This window comes from Amblyomma americanum, chromosome 11 (genome assembly GCF_052857255.1).
Source record: "Amblyomma americanum isolate KBUSLIRL-KWMA chromosome 11, ASM5285725v1, whole genome shotgun sequence".
In the NCBI taxonomy this organism is placed as follows: Eukaryota; Metazoa; Arthropoda; class Arachnida; order Ixodida; family Ixodidae; genus Amblyomma; species Amblyomma americanum.
This window is the reverse complement of record NC_135507.1, coordinates 128,288,996-128,298,995: the sequence shown is the minus strand read 5'-3', so window position 1 is coordinate 128,298,995 and position 10,000 is coordinate 128,288,996. Positions and strand designations below refer to the sequence as shown.

At 51.7% G+C, this 10,000-nt stretch overlaps 1 non-coding gene across 1 annotated transcript; it reads left to right on the top strand.

The window, feature by feature from the left end:
- Positions 1-6,904: 6,904 nt before the first annotated feature.
- On the top strand, positions 6,905-8,719 carry LOC144111558 (small subunit ribosomal RNA). Its single transcript, XR_013310086.1, has one exon. It is a non-coding gene; the product is annotated as a small subunit ribosomal RNA (ribosomal RNA).
- The last annotated feature ends 1,281 nt before the right edge of the window (positions 8,720-10,000 follow it).

The window sequence follows — 10,000 nt, the reverse complement described above, 5'->3', positions numbered from 1 at the left end:
CTGTGTTCGGTGTTGGTTATCGGCCCCCTTTGCAAGAATTTTGTTCTTTTCTTGATAGCATACCGATAAGAAACCAATTGTAATTATGGCCGATTTTACCATGACATGTGTTGGAACAATCAGCGGCAACAAGTGACTTTCTCGACATCATTTCTTTACATGTTTTCTCTAACATTGTTAATGCGCCTACACGTGCTACTTGGGGTCGGGTGAGACCCTAATTGATTTATGCTTTACTAATTGCGACGAACAGGACCCAGGTGTCTTGCTGAGTGATTTTAGTGACCACCTCTTGCTTTATTCCAAGATGGCGTGCACAAATCACTACACCTCGGTTCAGCCTGTAACACAGGAAAAAAAAAATGAACACATGGTCTCCAATGTGTACTGTCTTTGCGAAATTGACCCTAATGTAGTACACAATAGTCGCAAAAAATAATAGAGCTGCGCTTTTACTGTAGCAATGTTAACCAAGGGCAAAAAAGCGCCAAAAACTTGCGAAAAACTTCTGCTTTAGTAAAGCGCATAAGAGGCCGAAATCACCTGTTTGGCATATTTAAAAAAATAAAAATAAACGAGAGAGCTGTCAATTCTAGAACAGCATAAATAAGATAGGAATAAATTAGGTTCGGACGTATATAAATCTCGAATTCATCACTGCAGTGGAAGGTTCTAACGAATTCACTGCGATCCGCAAAAGACCTGGCGTACTGTAGAGGAAACTCTACAAAATACCGCAAACAGAAATCCCGGTTGATGATATCTAAACTGGGGCGGGGGGTACTAAGAGGCGAAGCTCTCGCCAATGTAACGAACAAACACTTTTCAACATTTGGAAAGTTTGATGTCGCTGACCAACGGACATTTTTTGCGCCAGCTTTATTTCAGTGCAGTTCATTCCAGGTTTCGCTATTGTTCGCTTATCTGGGCAGTCACTGGGAAATGTAATCTTGAAATGCCCTTTTTATTGCAAAAGAGATCTATTCGCTTTGTTGAAAATTTTTCAAGATATGACTCCACATATTCCTACTTCAGCGAGTACTACCTATACAAACGTTACACTGCCAGCGACAGTGTCGGGCGGCATTCCTGGAACTCGTAGCCAATCGACAACAATGTTTTTTGTTGTTTTTTTTTCCAAATTCACCTACGATATGGGTTTAGACGCACAAATATACAGAAACCAAGAAACAGAACCAACTCTGCTACGCAGCATTTGAACTGGAACCCATCCCGATTTAATTCATCTTTCCCTGTCTGCTTTTCGTAAGCGAGCGAAAAGTCACTTCCTGGGAAATGCACTGTAGTTTTTTATTTTATTTTTCCTGCTTATAACTTTAGCACATTTGTTTTAATTTTCTTGGTAGGTACACAGTTAGTTTCTACACATACGTTGCATCTGTGTCGGCTCTTGCAATGCTCTGTTCTGATTCTAGAAAAAAACAGCGCACACAGGACAGGGACCAAGGGAAGAACCGACGACGCGAGCGCTGACTTACAACTGATTTTATTAAGCGGAAAGTGAACACTATATATAGGAAGGAAGTAGCAGATACAATCAGAGGCAGTCAACGTCAAAGCGGTGTAAATGGCCGATAAAATCGATAAAACCGTAAGGGGTGAAGATAAAACAAGATAAAACTCAACAGATGACAAGCCATGGTGTAAAGAACCATAAAAACGCTAAGACACGTGAATAACACGTACAGTGCCTTGAATAACAAAAAAAAATTCGAATACAATCAACAGGTGGAAGGCATGTGAAGGTGACAAGGATTTAAGCAGTGTGAACAAAGTTTAACAACTGACATGCGCTTGAAACGGATAACCAGGCACATAACTCACACATTCATCCGTTTTCTTTTTTTCTTTTCTTGAGAGGTACGCCACTTCTTTTTCTGATAAGACTACAGATGGCGCACTGACGCAGTTGTATTTATTGGATTTTATGTTGAAGGCTTCCCTACTTATTTGATCCGAGTGGCTTCCTATGATTTTGCAGTTTTCAAATTCAGGATGACAAGCACTGCAAATTCCTATGCGGGCTGCTATGTGTCCTTTTACCCCCTTTTCCACATCTTTATTACGTTCCCGCAATCGGTCATTACTACATCTGCCCGTCTGACCAATATATTTGTCTCCGCAAGTTAAAGGTATTGAATAAATTACTTCCTTCTGACACGGTACGAATTGTTTACGATGTTTTTTGCTGCATGTTCTTGCTGTCTTGGAAGGAGGGTTAACGCGGTTGCAGATATTTGCAAGCTTTTCCGGAGCTGAAAACACCACCTTCACCTTTGCTTTATTCATGACTTCTTTCAGATTATGGGACAGAGCGTGGAGATAAGGGATCACTGCGACTTTTTGTTTCTTTTTTTCTTTGTCTCTACCTCCTTCATTTATCCTTTCTTTTCCTTTCACCCGCTTTTGAAGCTTCTGGGCGACGGAGATGAACAGGTGATTGGGATAGCCTGCCCCTAATAACCTATTTGCGTTGTGTGTCAAAGCTGGAAAGCATGCTGTGAGGACATGATCTCTTGAGCGCGTTAGACATGCAAAGACTCGCGATTGCTCTCTTCACTAATTTCGAATGTGCTGAATGGTAATGAATCGCCGGTTTCTTATTACGTGGTTCATAGTTCCAACTAATGTGATGGACCTGGAATTCCAGCTTGATGTCAAGAAATCTGATAGTGCTGTCTACTGGCACCTCGTGAGTTACGATTAGAGGGAACATGGTCGAAGTGAAAGTATGCAAAATATTCTGAAGGTCTGAGTGGAACGCCTGCTTGTGGCTATTTATGACCACGAGATAATCATCGACATACCGAAACGTCCTTATAACAGATGAGCTGGGAAGGATGGAAGCCAAGGTCCTGTCTGTAGACGCCAGAAAAATGTCACTGAGTATGGGTGCTAAACATGATCCTATGGGTATTCCAGATTTTTGCAGGTAAATGTGCTCGTTCCATGCACAGTAGGTTGAGGACAGGTACCTTGAAAGTAACTCGAGAAAGCCTTGTACAGACATTTGCAGTGCTTGTCATCCTGAATTTGAAAACTGTAAAATCATAGGAAGCCACTCGGATCAAATAAGTAGGGAAGCCTTCAACATAAAATCCAATAAATACAACTGCGTCAGCGCGCCATCTGTAGTTTTATCAGAAAAAGAAGTGGCGTACCTCTCAAGAAAAGAAAAAAGAAAACCGATGAATGTGTGAGTTATGTGCCTGGTTATCCGTTTCAAGCGCATGTCAGTTGTTAAATTTTGTTCACACTGCTTTTGTTCACACGTTCAGATGCCTTCCACCTGTTGATTGTATTCGGTTTTTTGTTATTCATGGCATTGTACGTGTTACTCACGTGTCTTAGCGTTCTTTACACCATGGCTTGTCATCTGTTGAGTTTTATCTTGTTTTATCTTCACCCCTTACGGTTTTATCGATTTTATCGGCCATTTACACCTCTTTGACGTTGACTGCCTCTGATTGTACCTGCTACTTCCTTCCTAAATATAGTGTTCACTTTCCGCTTAATCAAAATCAGTTGTAAGTCAGCGCTCGTGTCGTCGGTTCTTCCCTTGGTCCCTGTCCTGTGTGCGCTGTTTTTTTCTAGAATGACTACCCACCAACTCGCCCAGTCTTCCACATTGGTCTGTTCTGATATTTTTTTTGGTTTTTTTTTTCTAGGCGCGCATTCAGTTTCTATAGTTATGTTTTATTTGTCTTCTCTTGCACTGTCCTTTTCTGCGATTTTTTAGACGCGTTTTCTGAGTAATAAGAATGGAATGAACGTTTATACTTGAAAGTTGTGCTCTACAATTATTGTGGTCATTATAACGTGTATCTGCGTGTCTATATAAGTGCTCCTTGCTGTTGCGTTCGAGTGGTGCATAGGGCCCAGTCAGGCGGATTGATTTTCGCCGTTCGTCTGCCCTCTGCACCAAGGCACTGTGTTGTCGGACTTTCGTGAATAAAAAAAAGAAAATCTAAAAAAAATACGCGTTGCCCCCTACACTACTCCAGCATCCGGAGACTTGGTGTGTTTCTCGCAAGCGAACTAATTGTGGTCAACAAATGTTAAGCTACAGGTTGCCGAAGTCACTAAATGACATTACTCGATGTGACATCGACGTGCTCACTTGTTTTTGTTTTGTTTTTTGAGAAACCTGCCTGAGATATTTTTGTGCGCCTCTATGTCTTTCTGTAATAAGCGGTGTACGGCGTTTTCTTTTTCTTTTACTGTTGCAATTGTATCTTTTTGGGTTTCTTGTTTTGAATTTGTATTAACCCCTGGTTCATTTATAAGCCTTCACTTCCGCCCTGCTGCAGCCTCTGTAACGGCACTGTGGTCGGTCAAGCTGACCCTGAGAAGCTTTTTCCCCTTGTATCTCTCACAACAATTGTATCTCCTTGTTTGTGGAAATAAATTCAAACTCAAACTCGTCCGCCTGCTTCTTCACTAGCCGAAGATAGAGGCGTTCAGGCGGTCTCGCCTGGGGCGGACGCGATAGAGTTTTCAAGTTTTTGCCGCTCTCCCGCAAATCGGAGGCGCACGACTTTTCCATCGCAGGATAGGTCTCGGAGCGGCAAATCGTTTGGTGCCACATTCGCCTCTCTCTTCTTGCCCCATCGAAAGATACAAGCGATAAGCGCTCGCCCCTGCACAAAGGACTCCTCGCCCCGGTAACGTTTGAGAATTTTTTGCGGCCGTACCAGGCATCGGAGGCGTGCGAATTTTGCATCGGCGTATTGGGCTGGAAAGCGCGAAGCTTTTGCCACCCTCTTCGCCTCTGTGCTTTTTATCTATCCCAAGATACGGGCGTTTAGGCTGTCTGGCTCGGGCACGGTCCAACGACATTTACAAACTTCGCGCTGGTCCCGTTAAGTCGGGCCGTTCAGTTTTTACATCAGCGTATAGCCCTCTGAAAGACGAAGAATTTGATACCTTTTGCGCCACTCTAGTGCGTCGCCCGGCGGAGTTATAGCAGTTCAAGAGAGGCCGCCCCGGCCGACCCGCGGAGGTCTGGGTACTTATCGCTGCATATATAAGGGGGGCATACCGCCGCGGCAGACGCGGAGGCGTAGAGTGCGCGCATCGTCGGCGAAGTCCAAAACGCGCCTCTCGCCGCCCCGGAGGCGCATTTGTGCATTTGGCGACCTCGGCCCATGGCATTTGCACGAGTTCGCGCACGATTTGTGCGACACTTGATCCGAAAGCGCCTCGAGTACGGCGTTTAGCGCGGCGGCAAAGTCCACGAGTACGGCTCGTGTGGTGCGCCGCGATGCCGGCCGCGCTGCCGCGCCCGCGATTTGGCCAGGTCCCGCGGCGGAACCGCGGTACCGACAGAGGGGCCGATAGCGCCACGGCAAAGTCCACGAGTTCGGCTCGCGCGGGGCGCCGCGAAACGCGCGCGCCGCGATGCCGCCGATGGGTGCCGCACGATTTGCGCGGCTCTTGCGGCGAAGGCGCCTCGAGCACGGCGCCAAGCGCCACGGCAAAGTCCACGAGTTCGGCTCGCGCGGGGCGCCGCGAAACGCGCGCGCCTGCGATGCCGCCGATGGGTGCCGCACGATTTGCGCGGCTCTTGCGGCGAAGGCGCCTCGAGCACGGCGCCAAGCGCCACGGCAAAGTCCACGAGTTCGGCTCGCGCGGGGCGCCGCGAAACGCGCGCGCCGCGATGCCGCCCGATGGGCGCGCACGATTTGCGCCAAATTTACGGCGAGATCGGCACGAGTACGGCCACTTACCAACCCACGGAGGTCTGGGTACTTATCGCTGCATATATAAGGGGGGCATACCGCCGCGGCACACGCGGAGGCGTAGAGTGCGCGCTTCGTCGGCGAAGTCCGAAACGCGGCTCTCGACGCCCCGGAGGCGCATTTGTGCATTTGGCGACCTCGGCCCATGGCATTTGCACGATTTGTGCGACACTTGATCCGAAAGCGCCACGAGTACGGCTCGTGTGGTGCGCCGCGATGCCGGCCTGCGCTGCCGCGCCCGCGATTTGGCCAGGTCCCGCGGCGGAACCGCGGTACCGACAGAGGGGCCGATAGCGCCACGGCAAAGTCCACGAGTTCGGTTCGCGCGGGGCGCCGCGAAACGCGCGCGCCGCGATGCCGCCGATGGGTGCCGCACGATTTGCGCGGCTCTTGCGGCGAAGGCGCCTCGAGCACGGCGCCAAGCGCCACGGCAAAGTCCACGAGTTCGGCTCGCGCGGGGCGCCGCGAAACGCGCGCGCCGCGATGCCGCCCGATGGGCGCGCACGATTTGCGCCAAATTTACGGCGAGATCGGCACGAGTACGGCCACTTACCAACCCACGGAGGTCTGGGTACTTATCGCTGCTACTATATGGGGGTCCTTGTGGCACTGTCGGTGGCGTGCGCCCGAGCGCGCGCGCGCCGTACGGGTCTTGATATGCGGCCTCGTGCCCAGCGTGTCCCCGTCCCGTGGACCCCACGGCATTCGTCTGCAGCCTCATCCGCGTCTGCGATAGGGGCTGGTTGTCGGACGACGCTGTTCCCACGTGTTACGAAGTGTGTTCCGTGCTACCCGGACTCGATTCCGTGCGACTGCGCCGAAGACGCGGGCGTGTCCCGTCGTCTGGCGGCTAGGCCGTCTCGGCTACGCAGCAAGCGCCGTCCAGTGCCTGAACGCCGCGGCCCTAGCGGCCGCGTGCGCACTGGTGGGCGCGTTACAAATGCTTTGCCTAAGGGCGCGTGCTCTCTTGCCGCGCGGTGATAACCGGGCCTTCGGGTCGGATGCCGCAGCGAGCTCGAACGATGCACGGGCAGCGAGAGCTGCCGCGAAAAAGATGCGCGTCGCGCGCCGAGGGGTGAGAGGGGCCCCGATCGGCCGCGACAGGGCTCCCTTGAGGAGCGACAAGGGTTTGCCTATGCATCTACCTGGTTGATCCTGCCAGTAATCATATGCTTGTCTCAAAGATTAAGCCATGCATGTCTAAGTACATGCCGAAATAAGGCGAAACCGCGAATGGCTCATTAAATCAGTTATGGTTCCTTAGATCGTTTCTTTCTACTTGGACAACTGTGGCAATTCTAGAGCTAATACATGCATTGAGCCTGAAGGCCTTTGGCTGACGGGCGCTTTTATTAGACCAAGACCCATCGGGTTCTGCCCGTACTCTGTGGTGACTCTGGATAACTTTGTGCTGATCGCATGGCCATGAGCCGGCGACGTTTCTTTCAAGTGTCTGCCTTATCAACTTTCGATGGTAGGTTACTTGCCTACCATGGTTGTTACGGGTAACGGAGAATCAGGGTTCGATTCCGGAGAGGGAGCCTGAGAAACGGCTACCACATCCAAGGAAGGCAGCAGGCGCGCAAATTACCCACTCCCGGCACGGGGAGGTAGTGACGAAAAATAACAATACGGGACTCTTTTGAGGCCCCGTAATTGAAATGAGTACACTCTAAATCCTTTAACGAGGATCAATTGGAGGGCAAGTCTGGTGCCAGCAGCCGCGGTAATTCCAGCTCCAATAGCGTATACTAAAGCTGCTGCGGTTAAAAAGCTCGTAGTTGGATCTCAGTTCCAGACGAGTAGTGCATCTACCCGATGCGACGGCTCGGACTGAACATCATGCCGGTCCTCTCTTGGTGCCCTTCATTGGTGCGTCTCGAGGAGGCCTGCGCTTTTACTTTGAAAAAATTAGAGTGCTCAACGCAGGCGAGTCGCCTGAATAAACTTGCATGGAATAATAGAACAAGACCCCGTTTCTGTTCTGTTGGTTTTTGGAATACGGGGTAATGATTAAGAGGGACAGACGGGGGCATTCGTATTGCGGCGCTAGAGGTGAAATTCTTGGACCGTCGCAAGACGAACTACTGCGAAAGCATTTGCCAAGAATGTTTTCTTTGATCAAGAACGAAAGTCAGAGGTTCGAAGGCGATCAGATACCGCCCTAGTTCTGACCATAAACGATGCCAACCAGCGATCCGCCTGAGTTACTCAAATGACTCGGCGGGCAGCTTCCGGGAAACCAAAGTATTTGGGTTCCGGGGGAAGTATGGTTGCAAAGCTGAAACTTAAAGGAATTGACGGAAGGGCACCACCAGGAGTGGAGCCTGCGGCTTAATTTGACTCAACACGGGAAAACTTACCCGGCCCGGACACTGGGAGGATTGACAGATTGAGAGCTCTTTCTTGATTCGGTGGATGGTGGTGCATGGCCGTTCTTAGTTGGTGGAGCGATTTGTCTGGTTAATTCCGATAACGAACGAGACTCTAGCCTATTAAATAGGTGCGGGGTTCCCAGCACCTTACAACCTTCTTAGAGGGACAAGCGGCTCCTAGCCGCACGAAACAGAGCAATAACAGGTCTGTGATGCCCTTAGATGTCCGGGGCCGCACGCGCGCTACACTGAAGGAAGCAGCGTGTCTTTATCCCTGTCTGAAAAGACTGGGTAACCCGTGGAACTTCCTTCGTGATTGGGATAGGGGCTTGCAATTGTTCCCCTTGAACGAGGAATTCCCAGTAAGCGCGAGTCATAAGCTCGCGTTGATTACGTCCCTGCCCTTTGTACACACCGCCCGTCGCTACTACCGATTGAATGATTTAGTGAGGTCTTCGGACCGATGTCCGGCGCGGCCTTTCGGTTGCGCCGGTCTGTTGGAAAGATGACCAAACTTGATCATTTAGAGGAAGTAAAAGTCGTAACAAGGTTTCCGTAGGTGAACCTGCGGAAGGATCATTACCGGATTGTGCTTGTCACACCCGGCGCCGCCCCCGCTTATAAGCGGGGGAAGGCCTCAACAGCGGAGTTGCGAGATTCTGATGCCGCATCTCTGCAAAAATTGTTACGCCCAGCGGAGGTCCGTCACCAAGGGAATGTCGGACGGACTGCTTCCGTGGGTTCGAACGGCGTAACGCACCAATCTGGTGGGCTTTCGGTCTTCGACACTCGTTGTCGGAGAGACTCGAACGTAGCCGGTAGGCTGGCCGAGGGAAAAGGCCGGCCCGCTGCCAAGGGAACGGCGGCGGCTGCTGCGAAGTACGAAAGGAACCGCAGCTCGCTGGCTCTCGTTAGAGTTGCGACCGAGTCGGTAGGCCGGCCGAGGGAAAGGCCGGCCCGCCGCCAAGGGAACGGCGGCGGCTGCTGCGGAGTACGAGAGGAAACGCGGCTCGCTGGCTCATGAGAGTCGCGACGGAGTCGGTAGGCTGGCCGAGGGAAAGGCTTGCCCGCCGCCAAGGGAACGGCGGCGGCTGCTGCGGAGTACGAGAGGAAACGCGGCTCGCCGGCTCCGGAAAAGTAACTCTTCGCAACAACGCGCGCGCGGCGGGACGCGTGCGGCCCAGTACTTATAAGGAACGGCCGCCGCAAGAGGTCTCGCAGTGCGGGCGCGATGTCTGAAGCCGTGCCGGCGGGGCGAAAGGAGGCACCGGGAAAAAAAGGGACGAGGGGTTGTAATCCCGCATTTTGAACGCACCTGCGGCAGCGGGGTTCTCCTGCTGCTTCGTCCTTCCCAGCCTTCGAGTAGTCTGCCGGTGCGATACCGAAACGCCGTCCATGGCACTGTGGCCGGTGGACTCCTGTTGCGGGAGTAGTCTGACGAACGCCCGTCTGGCGGCTGTCCAAGTACGCGCTGCGTAGCCACGGCTAGGCGGTGCCTGTCTCTTAAGCGAAGCAATGATGTGGCGAAATGGTCGGATAGGGCGCAGCACGAGGGCGCACCCTTGGGGCGGCGGACTCGAGGGGCATTTCTGAGCGAAAGATGACCCCTTCCCCAAAGAGGGCGCAGCGGTGGGCGGCAGAGAACCGTCCACACAGAGCTACCGCTGCTTGGGAGTCCGGGGGTGACGTCGCTGCGAACACAACGGCAGAACAAACGTGCTCGGGGAACGGCGCAAAAGCTCTGTGTTATTGCCCAATTGATGACGAAGTTACCGGTGTGCTTCCTGGTGAACCGATGGTCGTCGGACCCGTGCGACCGCTTAAAGAAAACGGGCTGAACAGCAAACCGTGAACAGCAAAAAA